Consider the following 16,819-nt stretch of genomic DNA (forward strand, 5'->3'; position numbering starts at 1 on the left):
TTAGCTAAGATCAGTTGTGGTATCAATTGAAGCCCTGGCTTGTACTGCCTCTGGGGACTTTGCGTGGCCTGGCAGCAGGCTGGGCTCAGTGACCTCTTAACTTTTACCTATCTGTAACTGCTATCATTCTTGCTCTTTAAGAGCAGCTTTTAGAAGTCAAGTTTCCTTTAACGTGCCTTGCAAGTACAGCTGAAATGCATTGCCCTGAATTACCTCTGTTTCAAAAGGCAGGTGGGTCTTGGTGCTCTAGAGTGGGAGAAATTGTAGTGCAGCTTGATTCCTTTCTGTTGAAAGCCACTAAAAACATTCATCTGCAACAGAGGAATCTTTACCTTTTCAAGATTGCTTGAATGCTTTGAGGATATATAACCCCAACAATTTTAGATGATAACCACAGGTAAGTCCTTCAAGAGTTTTTCACTGTTGCATGAATGGGGTTCAGGGGCCAGGCAAAAATATCTCTGATGTAGGAAGACCTTAAAATACTGTGATAATATGTTTGTATCTGTCTAGGTTTGTAAACTTCCTAAATCCAGAGCTAAGTATTTACAAGGAACACAGTAATTGCCAGCCAGACTTAGTGCCTAAAAACCTTATCTAATCCTGGCTTTTTTATGCAGATCTATTAACTTGATCTGGGTGGTTTGTTATGTTTTGTGCTTTTTCCCCTAATCACTTGTGGGACCAGAAATTATATATATTATCTCTAGAAGAGACCATAAAATGATATAGTGGAACCTTGTGAGTAACTCAAAGGCATTTCACTCCAGCATTCCTACATCAACCACAGTAACTATGGGATATCTTCCAGTCTTTGTGTCGGCAGAGATCACTTAAAAACTCCACCTTTGTCTCTGCAGCTGTCCTTTGAAGAGGAGGTACATGGAGGATGCTGTGAATTTGCCTTTCACCTTGTGAGGGCTGGCCATTCGCCCTCCAAAACCACTTTCTGGGTCGGCACCAGCCAGCCCTTTACATAGCGAGGGATGTAGGGGATTCCGGCTGGCTTTTAGAGGAAGGCTGTAATATCTTCCAGAGTGTTAGTCTCTCAGCTGGTTTTCATCTTAAAGATCTGTCTGGTCGAATGACACAAATTGTTGGAGGCCAGGTTTTGTTTGCTGTCTCTTGCTGCTATTTTTGGGATGTGATTTTTCCATTTTGGTTGGCTGGGTGTGGAGGGAGTGTTGCTATGCTTTAGGGAACACTGCAATTAGATTCACTCAAAACAATCGTGATTAATAATTATGACTGGTTTGTTACTAAAAAAGGAAAAGGTAGAAACAACTAATGAGCCACAGTTAACTTGAAGGCAATCTGTCTCTTAGAAGAGCTTTGACCAGACCTAGGAGCATTTGGGCTCTCATTAGGGGATAGGAAACCTCTTATTTCTGTACATGGCAGTGAGCCTTTCTCCAGTGTAAGTAATCTGATGAGTTCTCTGATGGGAGAGCCTCACCAGTTGGTGACTCTTCTTAGGCGAGTCCCAGATAACTGCAGCATCTGGGCAAATCTCAGCTGTGTTCCAAATAATTAGCAGAAGAATTTGAATCGATAACGACAAGGAAGCCAATGAATCAGCTTTCCCAAAACAAACCGGTGAATAAACACTGACAATTTTCAGTCCAAGTGAAATCTGTTTACCCAGGATAGCTTCTTTCTTCTGTGAGTACATGGCCTCAGGCCTGCGATGTGGAGTAGGAGCTGTTACTACCTGAAATCGCACTTCATTATCCCATTAGAAGCGAATAGAGAAGTGTCACACTAGCCTGCGGCCCGCTTGCCCGCCTGCTGTCGAGGCCGGGGAATATCTCCGTGTCAGGAAAGGAGCTGAGCTGGGAGAACCGCTGCCTTGCAGTGCTGGCTCGGTGCAGAGCCTCGGGCAGGACGGGGTCAGTTCTGGTGGAGGCAGAGCGGTGACCCTGTGCGCTGGGAGGGCGCTGCGTTTCTGCAGAATGGGCTGTACCCCGCAGGAGGGGCTGGCAGCGCTGCTGCGGTCTCACGGATGCTGCAGCTCCGTGCCTGGCTCCTGGCAGCGCTCAGACAAGCAGGCTGCTCAGGGGGCGGGGGTGCAGCTGGGCGCTCCTTGTGGCAGCAGCCCCGCGGAACGTCTTCGGAGCTTTTTGACTCTCTTAGTTTTTATTTATGTATATACACACGTATTATATAGTCAGTTCACTTTTGACTTTGTTTCATAGGAGCTGAAAAACTGTTTCAGCTGGTCCAAGCACGCGTGAAAGTTCTTTAAATAAAAGAATCTCTTTTAGTGATGAATTCTTGTATCCTGTAGTTGAAGGAACAGGTCATCTTCTCTCTGCTTAATTTTTCTGCAGAGAGAATTCTTGTTTTTTGTTTTACTGAGGAACTTGCTTCTGTGTTCCCAAAGGAGCAATTCCTTAGCCCTTAATACAAATTCTATACTTAAATGATCTCTTGATCGATAACTGCAACATAAAGGAACGTGCTGGGTTTGTACATAAAGATCTCTTCACTATGAAGTTGTTATACGAGGCTTACATGCTGCTACAAAATGTCCACCTCAAAAAGCTTTTCTCATGTGTAAATGTCTGATTTTAAGAGAATCAAAAATTTAGGGACAACAAAAAATGCTTTCAGTTGCCCTTTTCTTCTATGACATATTGAAAATTTTGGAGTGTGTATTTAAAGAAGTACCTTTCAATATTCCTGTGCTTTGTCTGTACAAATCGGAGACAAAGACATTTTCTTTTGAAAAGACAAAGAAAAGCCAATGTCGGTCTCTGAGTTGTGTGATACTGACAATGATCCTGATTAGAAATGTTTGTATTTTCTTAATTGTCCTAATTCAGAAGTATTTCATAGAATCTGTCGCTTGAGGGGAAAAATTTTCCCTCTAACAACTGAGGTCTTGTACCAGAGTAATGTGTCCTGGTTTTAGATAAAAACAACTGTGTTAGTGGGTATTCTTTCCTTTTGATCCCCTGTTGTTGAGATTTATTGTCTGCCATTTATAGCATTTGCAGCTTGCAATTAAGACTTCTATTTTGAATACCTAACGCTTAAGCAGGAATTACCATAGTATTTTCATATGTCTTTCAAACCACAGCAAAAAAAAAAAAAACAAAAAAAACCAAAAACAAAACAAAAAACCAAAAACCAACAAAATAATGTTTCAGATGTTATATAAAAGCATTTAAAGATAAAGTTTATAATAACCTAGTGTTATATGAATAAACTGAAATTGTATTAAATTCTTTCCCATCCTTTAGAAGATTTCTCCTGAAAAAATTCTTTCTGATATCATCCATAGGCCAATTTTTTTTTTTTTTTTTCCCCCCCCGAAGAATTGCAAGTGCACTGAGCATTTGCAGCATGGAAAGTTTAATGTTTGTGTAGTTAACTCTTTGTTTTCTTAAACACTCTTGGTTTTAAATGCTCAGCTGCAGGAGAGACTGATTGGGCATTCATCTCTTGTCTGGAATGGATCTTGGAGCACCTGATCTGTGCATCCATGTGCCCTATTCCCTCAGGAAGGACTACTTACCCCGCCGGTGGACTGGGTTTCCTAGGGATGTCAGGCAGCTGGCAGGACTTCTGTGGTGCCCAGCTACTGGGAGACTTGTGTTCTGGGGGGGTGTCTGGCTCCTGCATGTGTGATGGAGTTGGGCTCTATGTGCTGCTGTGTCCTCAGCCGTACGGCAAGGAAGGGCTGTGAGGACCTCGGAGAGTAGCAGAAGTGGACAATAGCAAGGGCAGTTTGGATGCTGCTGGGCTAGACTACCCTTTAATCATGCTGAAGGGCTGGAAGATTGAAGGATGGGCAGGAGAAAGCACTCTCTTAGTCCAGCCAAAGGGGAGAGAACCTAACTAATGGTCATCCAAACAACTAGACTGGACTCCTAAGTCTGAACCTTGGTTGATGGTGTTGCATAAAGGAGGAGATAATGAAAATAAAGAGGTTTTGTTCCCCACATGCCTATCAGATTAAATCGCTGTTTGTGGCTAACAAGAAAGATGGAAATTTTGTTCTACCAGTGACGGGGGAGTGGAATGAAGGCCCATGTGTATTTTTAGCATTCCTTGTAATCATGTCACCTTTTGAAATGAAAGCATCAGTGCATTAGACCAGAGAAAATGAGGAGAGGACATCTTCTACCAAGAGAAATGTCAAGCTCAGGGTGGATTGACTGAATCACACATTGACTGAGTGATATTTGTGCTGGCCAGAACAGACATATCTCCTCCCTGCTTCATGTTTCCTCCCTCTTCCAGCTCCTCAGTTTTATGTGGGTTCCTCCATCATTCATCTCTGCTTGTTGTCTCCTCACCATCTCTTCCAAAGTGATTCTACCCTTCAAAATGTATCCAGCTGGAATAAAACCCAGCACATGAAACATACTTTGGGATGTTCATCCAGTTTTCTACCCACAAGGCTGGCAGCCCTGGTAAGGTGATGTTACATGCCTTGGTGGAAGCTACTTAGCAACAATTTTTTCTTTTATATTTTCTTTTGCCTATGAAAAAATATATCTAACACAAAGAAGAGAGCAGGGTATCTGTTGAGCTATGAGTGTTTATTTGCTGTTCACCTCTGAAATGCCAATGAGCATTTGTGCTGTCTAGTTTGAACTGACTGTTGGCCTTGGAGAAATTACTGATGTTGCTCTTGAATAAAATTGTTCATTACTTTCAAAGGAGGTAGAAAAAGTCTGTCAGCATCTCCATTTTAAATTAGACACATCACGTCTTTGCTACATCCAGGAAATGGACTAATTCCTTCTTATTCCTAACCTTTATCTAGCCTTCATACACACAAAACCTAATTCACACTATCCAGAGAAACGATCCTCTGCAGTGGATAAATTCCTTGGTGCTGTTAGCAGGCAGCTCAAGTGCTTAGAGGTTTCTTGTAGCTGTTAACTCTCTGCCCCCTGGCTCAGCTTTGGCAGGAAATGGGGGCATCAGCTGTGAGAATTAGAGGAGTGGCTGGCACTTGCTTTGAGCACATTATTCAGTGCTGGGTATTTGCCCCTGCAAGGTAAAGAAGCATGAGGGATACAAGTGCTTGAGGAGCATGGCTGCCACGTGCCCAGGCATGTATCCATTTACTGCACTTCTCTGTGCTTTGGTGAAGGTGTCATCTGTGGCTCAGGTGACCTTCCTTACTAAACAATGTGGATGTGCAATTAGTGCTTAATCCTTTAAACAGGCCATGTTGTCACAGAGCTTCCTTTAGGCACCCAAACATGTCAGGCAATCCTCACGTCTTCCCCTTTCCTTTTTCTACTTCTTCCCTTGTGTATTGTATTAAATCCCTTCTCCACTGTACTGGCAGCAGAAGTGTGTTGTTTCTGCAGCGTGCCAAGACTTTGGTCTCATGTTTACCCTTCTGAATGGCAGCTACCCATAAGATTAATTAAGCCACAGTGCTGGCCTTCTCCTCTTTCTTGTATATTTTCACTTGATATGCTGCTTCATGACTTGACTGAAGGTAGAAATGGAAACTTCATGCTAAGAGTATGGAGACTCCCTGAGAGCAGCCAGGCCACTAGTCCAGCAAGCAGGCACCACTGGAGGGAGCTGGGCTGGGCAGCAGCATGGTCCCCAATCTCTGTGCTGCCCCTGGAGCTGCTGCTGGAGCCATGCTAGCAGGTGGAGAGGTGCAGAGTTGGTGGGGAGGCTTTAGAGCTGCCCACTGCAGTGTATGAATGGGACTGGATAACCTTCCTCAGCCTGCATCAGTCCCCCTACCTCCCTTCTTCTAGTAAAAGTGGGTTCACCCAGAGTTGCACTCTTGGTGACTTGAGCTCATGGTACAAATATGGGGCATGGCCTTGTCATCCACTTGTGTGCACATCAGTATGGTGCCTTGCTAAAGCATCCCCAGTGCCACCTGAACAAGACCTCTCTGGCTCCCCAGTGAGTCTTGGCTGAGTTAGGGAGCAGCCCTGTGTAATACATAAGCATTTGCTTTAGGGACTCACCCATCAGTTAAAGTGGAATTACATGCTTAACTTACTATATTACTCTAGGCTTTGCTTAAGGATATAATTAAGAATTATGCACTCAAAGATAACCATTTGTAGGGTTGGGGCCTGCTTTCCTGCTTCCACTTCCCTAAAACCACAGGCAAGTTACTTGTGTTCTTGTCTTTTTCTGCCTGGGCCATGTTTCCAGCTGGGATCAGAGTGTTGGAGGGACAGAGCATACAGACCCATAGGAATACTTCATTGTTCTTGGAAACCACTTCAAAACATAGGAGTATTTCAGAGGTCCAAATATAGCTGAAGAAGCTTATTTAAATGCTGCACAGGGCCAAATCCTGGCTGTCCCCCAACTCAAAGTCTTTATTTGAGGCATCTTTCCCTCTATGGGTGGGTTGGGAAGGAACTGGTGGCCGTGGTTGCCCTCAGCCAAGCTGCTGGCAGGGTTGTGTCCCAGAACTGCCACCTGGCCAAGGACTCCGTGGCCAGCAAGCTCAGCTTTGCAGACCAGAGTCCTTGTGCACCTCCCCTGCCGGTGGTTTCTCCCAGTTCTGTCAGCATCCCAGGGGACAGCACTGGGGCAGGGCAAGCTGCACCTCCCTTGTGGTTAAACCAGCACTGAAGGCTCAGAACAAAGAAGGCTGACTGGGCACTGTGACCACAGCCTCTTCCTGGAGACACCCATTTGCAGAATGACCCCACAAAGACCATTTGGCTCGGGTACCCAGACAGCAGCAAGCAAGGAGCTCCCATGTAGGAATAGGAACCAGTAACAGTCACAGGCAGTGCCCTGCATCCATCAGCTCCTACATACTTGTGTCTGCCAATAGTACTTTTGAGAGGGAGAGGTTCCCTATTCTCTCTGTGATTTTGGAGAGCTTTGGGTATGGCATGAGAGCAGTCAGAGGAAAGCTGTATTGCCTTCTAAGGAAAGGAGTGTACTTTGGTGATGCCCACCACTGTTCTTCATTTCCCCTCTTGCCTTTCTCATTTTATCTGCATGACCTGTATTTGTAAAGATGCAGAATGCAGATTAAGGAACTCAAATCCATCTAGTGTTTATGTGATTTTTAAATACAAGAGGCAATTTTGGGGGTAGTTTTTCCTTATCTTCTAATCATTTGCACTGCTTTTCCAGGACCAATTTGCCACAGCTCAGAAAAGGTCTGCTTTGCTTTTGTTGTTGTTGTTTTTGTATGTTTGTTGGTTTGGTTTTGGGTTTTAAAACACTTTAATTGTATTGTCTTGTTCTCTGCTTTTTTCTCTCTTGCCCGGACTGGACCTGACACTTTGTGGTGCCTCTTGCACCATCATCTTCCCCTTTGGGCTCCTCAAGATGTTACTGCAGGTGGGATGTGATGGTAGTCAAAGACTATTGCATGGTTCCTGTGGGCAGCTCTTCTTCTGCTCACATTGCAGGGGCAGAAAGCTGTGCAACCACCTGAGCAGAGCTGAGAGAGATATCTTTCTGTGTATGTGCTGTGCAAACAAATAGCATGGGTTGTCAGAAGTCCTCTCTTCTGGTATTGGCATTGTCTCAAAATCTTGGAAAAGTCTTGTACCTCTTCCAGGCTGCCTTCTTACACAAGCCACACTGTCTAAACACATTGAGTAATCCCTGCCTCAGGCTCAAAAAATTCTGCTTGAAATAGTGTAGATCAGTTAAAAATATAAGACATTAATTTTAACATCCTAAGTTACTGAAAGCTAGTCATGTTCCAGAATGCATTGTACCACAGGTTGGTTGCTCCCATAACTCAACAGTTGGGATCTGACTCTATCCAGATCTTGCTGTCAAATGTCACTTGTGTATGCAGATACTTCCAGGCTTAAAATCCCATGTCCCTTAGGAGCTTTCACCTAGGCAACTTCAACGATGGTGTCTTCCCTTTATTTGCAGAAATGTATTCCCCAGTGGTGTTTGGATGCTGCCTTCTCCATGGTGGCATGGCTATGGCTAATGAAATATTTGCTGTGCTGTTTCAGACCTTTTCATTTCTGTGGTGAAAGGACTGATTCTGGGTGGTTTATGTAGTTTCATGAAGATTCTTGGAGTGAATCATGACTGGTACATACCCTTGTTTCTGCAGCAACAAGATGTTTACAGTTTATTTTCTCTGTATTAAAGTGCTAACCAGCTTGAACAATAATTAAATGGTGTCATTTACAGTATGTCTAGTATCTAAGGAGAATCAAACCATATATCTAAAAATGTCTTTGGAGCAGGCACTCACTACAGCCTAAATGGGAAGGAGAGCTCCTGTCCCACAAAATGAATATGTTCAGTGCCATTGGACTAATCTGGTTCTCACAGTAAACCTAAAAACACAGTTTCACTATTCAAACAGAGGATTACCTGCCCACTCTAAATAATTTTCTCTTCCTTTATTTTTTTTTTTTCAGTACAGAGATCCTAGTGACAAACTTTGTTGCTTCATTGTTACTGTCCATCCTATGCACTCAATTTAGTCTTCCACTGCATTTAGCAGCACTGTTTGAACACTGCTTCATCCCACATCTTCCTGCATAACTCCCCTGTGAAACAAGCCAGGGAAATGCAGGTTTGTATGTGTCTTTGAATGAGAAGCAGCTCTTTCCAAATTCCTGCCCGGGACACAGGTGTTCAGCAGCCATTCGAGTGTTTTTTGGTTGTTTTTTTTTTTCCAGAGGCACCTCCTTGTCTCTGATCTGATAGCAAATTTCTCCTTTCATGTCCTACATCAAGGCTGCTACTTTGGCCTCCTATTCCATTTGCTCCTCTTTTTTAATGCCGTGCCAAACATATTAATGCCAGGCAGAGCTGTCCTGGATCCCTCGGCACAAATCCAAATGCAAAGCCCTCCCTTTGCCCACACGAGCAGGGCTTCGGCGGGCCGGCAGCTCCGCAGCCCCGTGTGGGCTGTGGCGGTGGCACCACCGCACACGGGCTGTGCGCTGTCCCGTTTGCTGCTCTCGGGCACCCGCGGGGCTGGATGCCTTTGGCCGGGCTGGATGCCTTTGGCCGGGCTGGCTCTGCCGCACCCATCCCTAAATGCACCCGGCTGCCCTGCAGAGAGCTGCCCGCGGGCCGGGCCGCCCCTGGCCCGGGGCGGCAGCGCCCGCACGGGGCCGCGCTGCTCAGGGGGCCGTGCCGCCTCCTGCTCCGGCCTCTGTGGGTACTGCTGCCTCCAGTTCACCTGCTCAGCTTTATCCCCGGCTAAACAGGCTGAAAACCCTTTGAAAATCAAGAGCAGGTTGGCAGGGAGTGGGGGAAGGGGCAAGATATTTGACAGGTGATTATGGTTAGGGATTTTCTTCTTATTTATCCGGGTGTAGCTGCATGCGAGCCACTTGGAATGCTCATTACGTGCCCCGGAGAAATTGAATTTTGCTGCATTGCCCCGTTGCAATACAGAGGGAGAAGCTCCTCATCATCCACACTTGTGGTGCACAGGAGGAGTTTGTCCGAGCCGAGCGATGCCCCGCCACACGCTGCCGAGGCCCAGGGTGTTTAGGCAGGGGAGGATCCGGTCACTGCTCTGCTGACAGCCCCCCTGGGCAGCCAGAGCACTGCGCAGTGTGACAGCTCTTGCTGGCTCCGGCTTAGCTGGCGATGAGTCACCTTGAGTGCCCGACTTCTTGATAAATCCTGGGAAAAACAGGGCAGTTAAATGTCAGCCAGTGGGGAAAATTTTCAGCTGGTGTAAGTTAAACTAGTTCTGCAGCTGTGGGGGTCACTTGGCCACCAACCACTCACCTGTAGATGTGGCTGGTTCAATAGTGTTCATCTGCCCTGAATCTGCTCGTAGGAGGCTGGTCAGGTGGGCCACAAATTTTAAGGAAAACTTGAGACACTGCTGTGGTTTTCTCCCTCCTGAGGCAAAAGCGTCTGTCTTATTTTGAGGCCAGGTAGGTAAAGAAAGAGGCTTTGTCTTCCCCTCCTTCTCAGGAATGTTGGCAAAAGTAAAATGCAAGAATATCTCTGTTTTTGCCTAATGTATAGTTCTTTCCAGGATCTCAGCTGTATTTTAGTCACTTTAAAAGCTGATAGGAATTATTGATCTCATTTACTCTCCTTATAGCTTGACTGATTCTTTATTTGGAAACTGGAGTCTTGAGACACAAACAAAAAGCAAAGCTCATCTCGTGGACTGGAACAAAAATCCACTTTAGAGTATCGAGAATCTGTCAGGTAGCTTTGTGTTTCTATGGGTTTTGTTAAAATACCAAGTCCCGAGAAGCAAGGGGACCATGACCCACTTATGTGCTGTGGAGAGGACTCTGGCCTTCTGGTCCTCTAGAGAGAGGCTCTTTTGCTACTGCCCTTGCATGCTTTTCCTCAGCTTCCCTGAACCTGCATCTCTGGGGAATGGCAGCTTTTGCTAGGAGAAAAGGTGGAAAGCTGCAGCAGCATTTCTGCCTCTGCCCAGGCAGTTCTTGCCCTTTAGGGTTGATGGTTCTGTGGTGTAGGAGACAGACCTAACCCTTCATTCCCTTTCTTTCTGCAAAGTTAGTTTTGCACAAGCTTCCCTCAGAGCTGTATCTCTCATTTTTAGTCTTTTAAGTGGGCTTGATTATCAGTCATAAGAGCACTGTGGGAAAGTTCAGTAAAGAATATGGTTGACTCTTTAATGCTAGGAGAAGTGAGGGCCACCTTTTCCAACAGCTGTGCTCAACAGTGAGAAGTTTCAGATGACTCACCTGCTGGAAAGAAAAAAAAAGTAAAATAATTCCTGATTCTGGACACTTCTTGACCTACTTCCAAGCCATGTTCCTTCCCCATCACCACCCACTGTGAGAGCACAAGCTTTGCAAGGAATATTGCTTTGTGGATGTTAATGGTTAAATGCAATTTTGTTTATTGGATGTTTTGGAAAACATAAAAACGGCTAAGTGCACAGACAGACTGTTGCATCCAAAATGATTTACTGCTTTGCCTTTTATAGCCCTTGATTACATCAGGTTGCTGCATCAATATCTTGTCTGTACAGTCAGCCTGGTGGGGCAGCAAGGCAAAGAATATTGTTGTTGAGTAGTTTTCCAGGTGGTGTGGCAATTAAAGTAGCTTTCCTGGGGGACGTAGGGCTGATCACCCAAAGCTGAGAATCAATTTACACTAATGCATGTTCAGATGTTTGTCCAGCCCATTGACATAAAAATGCAGTGTTTTAATGAAATATTCGGGCTGTTTTGCTTTTATGACTGCCTGGCTGTACTTGAGCAAAAACCTTGCCGAAGTATTTTACTACTTTTTGTTCAGGTTACAGTCTAGAAGAACAAAAAGCTGTCCATAGCAAGAGGTGAGTGAAGGCTGTGAACCCAGCTTTGCACTTTGAAGCCTCTGGAATATTAAGCTGTTTGAATCCAGTTCAGAAACAGGCACTAGTAGCAATACCTTTCCTCAGTCTGGGATTCACAGGCTTTATCTCCTTCAAAGTACCAGTAGGGTAGGATCCAGAACTTAGTGCCCACTGCCATGTCATGGCTGTCGTTGCACCTGCAAGCTTCATGGTCCTTGTAGAAAAAGTGTCCATCTGACTGCCCAACAACTGAGGAAGCAAGGGACAGGATTTAACTTTGAGGATCCAGCAAAGCCCACAGCAGGAACAGATTCCCAGTGTTCTGCTATCTCCTGCAAGGTCAGATCTGAATCCAAAAGAGATTTTTTTCTTGTATTAGATCATCTCCCCCTGCTCTGTTGTGGTCCACTCCCTTCAGCAGATAAACCTGCTTTTCCTGAAGGATGCAGGAGGCAGCAGAGGAAAAGTGACTAAGGTGGTGTGCTCAGTGTATTACCTCCACAGTGGCCCAGAGCAGCTGAGACAGGAGGGAAAGGGGCTCAATGCACTTGAAAGAGCTTTCCTCATAGAAGACAGAAAAAGTGGGGGCAGAAAAGCAAATACTACAGCAGCTCTCTTGGTGAAGGAGGCAATAGTTGTGACCTTAAGCCCCAGACAGTACAGAATGGGCAAGGCCATGAGAGACAAGGAGGCTCTCTGGTGAAAACCATTTTCATCAAGAGCTCAATTTCCTACTGTAGCCAGAGCTTGTGACTGATGGGTGAATGTCTTAAAATCAGATACACTTTATACTCCTGTTCTTTGGCTGTGCACTAGACACAAGGAATGATTGCAGGAAATTGAACACAGGACTGCATGTCTGCAGCTGTGGGGAATGTGATAGCATTAGCAATCCAAGCAAGGGTCTCTTTCTGGTGGCTCCAGAACTCCCGGAAATACAGCACAGAGCCTCAGATCCAATTTCCTGCTCCCCTTTATCCTGGGTGAACATGTCAGTCAGAGCAACCTCCTGTCATTATCAAGTGATCCATCATATTAAAACAAGGGGGAAGGAAAAACCACAGCAGAAAGGATAATTAATGTGTTGCAGACTTTGAAGTACTTCCCCTTTTATCCTAGCCCATAAATCTTTGATTTAGTTTTGTATCCTGGCTCAAGGGTTTCTCTCTGTCCCAGTGTTCTGATCTGGTTTGCACACTGGTGAAAACCAAGCAGTACTTGTACCTGCGTGTGCTAACCTGGCCCAAGCTACCCTTCCCTTCTGGACTGGGTCAAGGCAAGTGCCCTGGGGGACTGTCACTTGACTCATGCTGGCTAACACTATTGCAGGCCAGGGAAGCAGGTTTATTGGTGCTGCCCCAGGTTTGTGCCCCTTCCCCTCCAGGTTTATTAAACAACAAACTGTCAGAGGGTAATGCCAGGGAGGACGGTGACCTTGTGCCAGGCTGCTGTGTGATGGAGAAGGACCTGCAGCATACAAGGGGAATGTAGGCTGTGTCAGGAAGTCTCCATGCATGTTACCCTCTCCTTGTTGAGAGGGTCAGGCAGTGCTAGTGGGACTACAATAACTCCCAGTCCAGTTGAAAGTCAGGAACAAACCAATGACCTCTTCTTTGTCTGTGATCTTGCCTTTTAGTAGCAGGCATCAACTAAGCAGTTGTTATTAAAGGTCTGTTCTGCTCCATGAGGGAACTGGTGGCTGTGACATTCTGATCAGAGTACAAATTTCATTCTGCTTCTGCAAGTTCCCCTTGGAAGGAGTTGGATGCAGCATACTTTCCTTTCTGCCCTTCACCATTCTGCACTGTTTCTCCTGGCTCTTCAGGAGCTCTCATAGAGTGGTGTGGGCTATACTTCTCACAGTGAAAAGTTCCAGCTGATTTCCACAGCATCAGGATTTGCCTTGATCTCATATGTCCTCTACTCCAGGGACTGGAAGCTCCCTGCACCACCCTCCACGCAGTAGCACCAAGCTGGTTGGAACTTCGTTGCACTTGTTCCTGTAAATGCAGGGGATGACAGAGGTCTCACATTGGCAGCTGTGGATGTGGGTGAGGATGGATTATCTGCAGGTCCTCTGACTGTCCAAAGTTCACAATTTTGCATTTCCAGAACTGGTCTTACAAGATATGGGGACCCTTGACCTAGCCAAGAGCAATGAATGCTCAGACAATGCCTGGAGCCTGAATCTGTGTGCTTAATTCTCCACAGTGGAGAACCCAGGCTCAGAGCTCTGCCCTCACTACTGCTGAGAGGTGCAAGAGCCAGAGGAAATGTGAATGTATCTTATTTACTCTGTGCTGTTCACAAATCTGTGAAGGAAACTTCCCCTGCTCAGTATCTCAAGCACCCTTAGACATTCCTATAGCAAGGACTGGCACTCATCTGCATGTTTTCATCAAATAAAAATGGTGACCTGGTTTGGACAGCTGTGTCTCATCCTTCCCCAGTGGTACTTGGGATAAAGGGGAAGACTCAGTAGCTGAAAATGAACCCACAGCTGCAATTGCATTCAGAAGGTGGTTTCACATCCCAACCTTCTGTGATGAAAACCTCTGTCAAGAAATTAATTGGTGATTTCACACTTCCTGATATACTATGAAAATTATTAGGCACAGCAGCAGCTGGGGAAGTGGTGGGACTCATTGAGGCTTTGCTCCTCCTAATAATATTTTCTTTTATTTTTTCCCTTTTCTAAACACACATTCATTTTTCATGGAAGCTGACAGAATCTCAATATACCTACCAAACAAGTCCAACAAGGAAGCTGCTCTTGCAGCCTGTCCATACCACATGGCAACAGCTTTGTCTCATCAAAGCAGTAAAAAACTGTAAAACCACCAATGGAGAAATAAGGAGAAAGTTGTCTATGCAGGGGCTAGAGAAATGGTGTTTTCTGGTTTTTGCCTTTCTGAAGGCATGATGAAATAAGCCTCATCTCATGGCTCTGTTGCATGCTTTTGTCACTGCTTGCTGTTACAGGGGTGGGATTAAAATGCTTACACCATGTGAAGTGGAGGCTATGCCTTTCACCTCCCTTGGAAGCACAGTGGGTCTGTCACTGACCTGAGCCAGGTTGCTGCTGTGAGGCTTCTGAGGGTAGTAGATGGCAGCTTGGATGACTAGAGGCATGGTGGTACACAGGATAGTGTTGGGCAGAGGGGAGGTGCCAAGGGGAAGATGCTCTCCCAGCCAGCAGAGAAGAGGGGAGCATTGGTCTTTTTCCCAGGGATGGCTGTGGCAGCTGATGCCTTTCTTTTCCTAGTTCCCCAGCAGCAGTCACAGTGCTGCCTGTGTCCTGTAGGACATGGAGCCATCCCTACAGTCTTCTTCTAAAGAACGTACTTGAAGGGGGGCACTAAAAGGGGTTAAATAGAATACCATAGGAATATAACTATATAGAGTCAGTGAGGGTTCAGTCCACTTCTAGATGCAGCTGAAACCAGTGAGATGATAGCAGTAGGGTCAGCAGCTGAAAGGGGAGTGCAGTGGTTCATAGCAGAACCAACTGAAAGGGAATCACTGCAGGGTTTACTGAGAGTGAGCAAAACCACACCATGCTGGGGGAGGAGGTTGCTTGGTAATGCTGCCACTCCTGGGATGCCATTTCCCTTGCCCGGTAATTACTGCTTCTGGAATAAGCTGCATAATGAGTGTGCTGAACCACACCTTCATCTTCTGGACAGCACCACAAGAAGAGTCAAGCAATTAGCCCTTGTAGTGGCTTTGGGAGAACAGTAATGCCCCCCTTGCACTTGAGGAGTTGCCTGGTGTTGCTGAAGCTCCTGGAGTAAGCCAGGGCAGGGCTGGGACCAGCAGGTCTGTCTGTCCCTCCCATAGCTCTGGGACTTGCTAACCTACAGCAGGGAAATTTGGTAGCCAGGTATCAGTTTCCAAACTCTGCATTTCCCAGTTGTGAGCAATTAGGCAGGTGGAAGGAGAGGCTTGGAATTCCCAGTCTGTGGGGAGTACATGGAATGTTAGGGCTCTGCTGCAAGACAGTCAGTGCTGCCAGCTGGGTCTTGTCTGCTGTCAGCTTTGCTGAGTGATGCTGGGTCACTCTTGTAGTGTTTGGCTCAGGTGGCTGGTACAGTGGTGAGCCCTGATATATCTCATAGTGGCATGTGGAAGTGAGGTGGGCTTTTCTACATTGTTTCTGCTCCTGGCCTTTGGGGTGAGGTTGGTGTATTTGGTAAACAATGCTGTGAGCAACTTGTGTGACTAGGATTTCTGGAAGCTGCTGCTCTGTAGCTGCAATATGATCAGCAGTGCAAAAATGAATGTCAGAAACCACACAGACCAGAGCCTGTGCAAAACGGCCATAGCCTCCCTCTGCCAGGAGGGAGTCAGAGATAGGCAGCTCAAGACTCTCCAGGTTGAAGTGCTTCAGCTATTCTGAGTCACTCCCCCAGTTATTTCCAGAGCAAAACTTGTTCTGCACATTCTGGGATACAAATCAGTTATCAGGGAGAATTACTTCAAGTTTGGAGTTTATGTGAAGCATTGGCAAAGAGCAACAGTTAAACCCATGTGCCCCCAGGAACAACATGAAGAGGTTCTTAAAGAGGGTGTGTGATGAGAAGAGGGCAAGAAATATGTATAGGTGGGAGACAGTGCACAGAATAGGGCAGAGGCTGAATGTAGGACTCTGTACAAAGTACAGGACAAAATTCTTTAGAAAGAAACTCCAGGCTATGAAAGACCACCCATTTTTTTGCACACAGGTGTGTCTTTCTTCACAAATAAAGGAATTCAGATTGAAAAGAAGTTAGACTCCTCTGAGGGTGGGATCCTGTGGTTGGAGCAATCCTATGGGACTGCTTCAGGTTGTGATGGCATTTCTAGGGCATGTGGACTGTGTTCAGCAGGATCTAAGCATATATGGTTGCTCTAGAATGACCCTGCTTGAGCAGGGAGGTTAGACCGGATGACCCAGTGTGGTGGTCCCTTCCAATCTGACCCATTCTGTGATAGGTATATGTTGCATGTGCCAAAATCCTTTTCTGGCTGTGTACTTCTTCCAATCAAGAGATATTTTTGTAAATTCAACTTTCAGGAGAACCTGAATAAATTAATATTTAAATGGATAAACCAGAGTTTTATCATCCACTTAATCCCAAAACATGACACATATCAGAAGGATGATTTTGCAACACAACTAGATATTTAAAGTCAAGTCTTCAGTGCTGAGGGAGGTAGCAGGCCTTCTATGGTGTCATGATGACAGGCCTCTTCCCAGGGAAACTGTCTCTGTCTTATCACCAACATCAGAGCAGTCTGGGGTCAGACTTTGCACCAGAAGCACTCGTCCCATATGTGTTTCCTGGATCCTGCCAGATCTGGACAGAAGCCACATGTATCCTAGAGATGGATTGGTCTCTCCATGCACAAGCTGCTCACTCCTTTAATTAAACTGCTAACTTTCATTAACAGCTGATCTTAATTTACTTTTTAGCTCTTTTTCACATATAAACTGCCCCCCCCCCCCCCCCCAATTTTTTAATAAACCTGGATCAGATTCTCCTGGAGGGAAGCACAGCTTTCTTCAAATTGCTCAGGGGAAAGAGACAATCTGGCATT

The 16,819-nt window shown here is 45.8% G+C and overlaps 1 protein-coding gene across 1 annotated transcript in view; it reads left to right on the plus strand.

The window, feature by feature from the left end:
- The first annotated feature begins 377 nt into the window (after window positions 1-377).
- SLC8A3 (solute carrier family 8 member A3) overlaps window positions 378-16,819 on the plus strand; it is a 145,662-nt gene continuing 129,220 nt past the window's right edge. The window contains exon 1 of the mRNA XM_085582007.1: window positions 378-397. The gene's annotated coding sequence lies outside the window, so the exon portion shown is untranslated. The remainder of the gene's footprint in view (window positions 398-16,819) is intronic.

The sequence above is a fragment of the Lonchura striata genome, chromosome 5, assembly GCF_050655825.1.
Source record: "Lonchura striata isolate lonStrDom1 chromosome 5, ASM5065582v1, whole genome shotgun sequence".
In the NCBI taxonomy this organism is placed as follows: domain Eukaryota; kingdom Metazoa; phylum Chordata; class Aves; order Passeriformes; family Estrildidae; genus Lonchura; species Lonchura striata.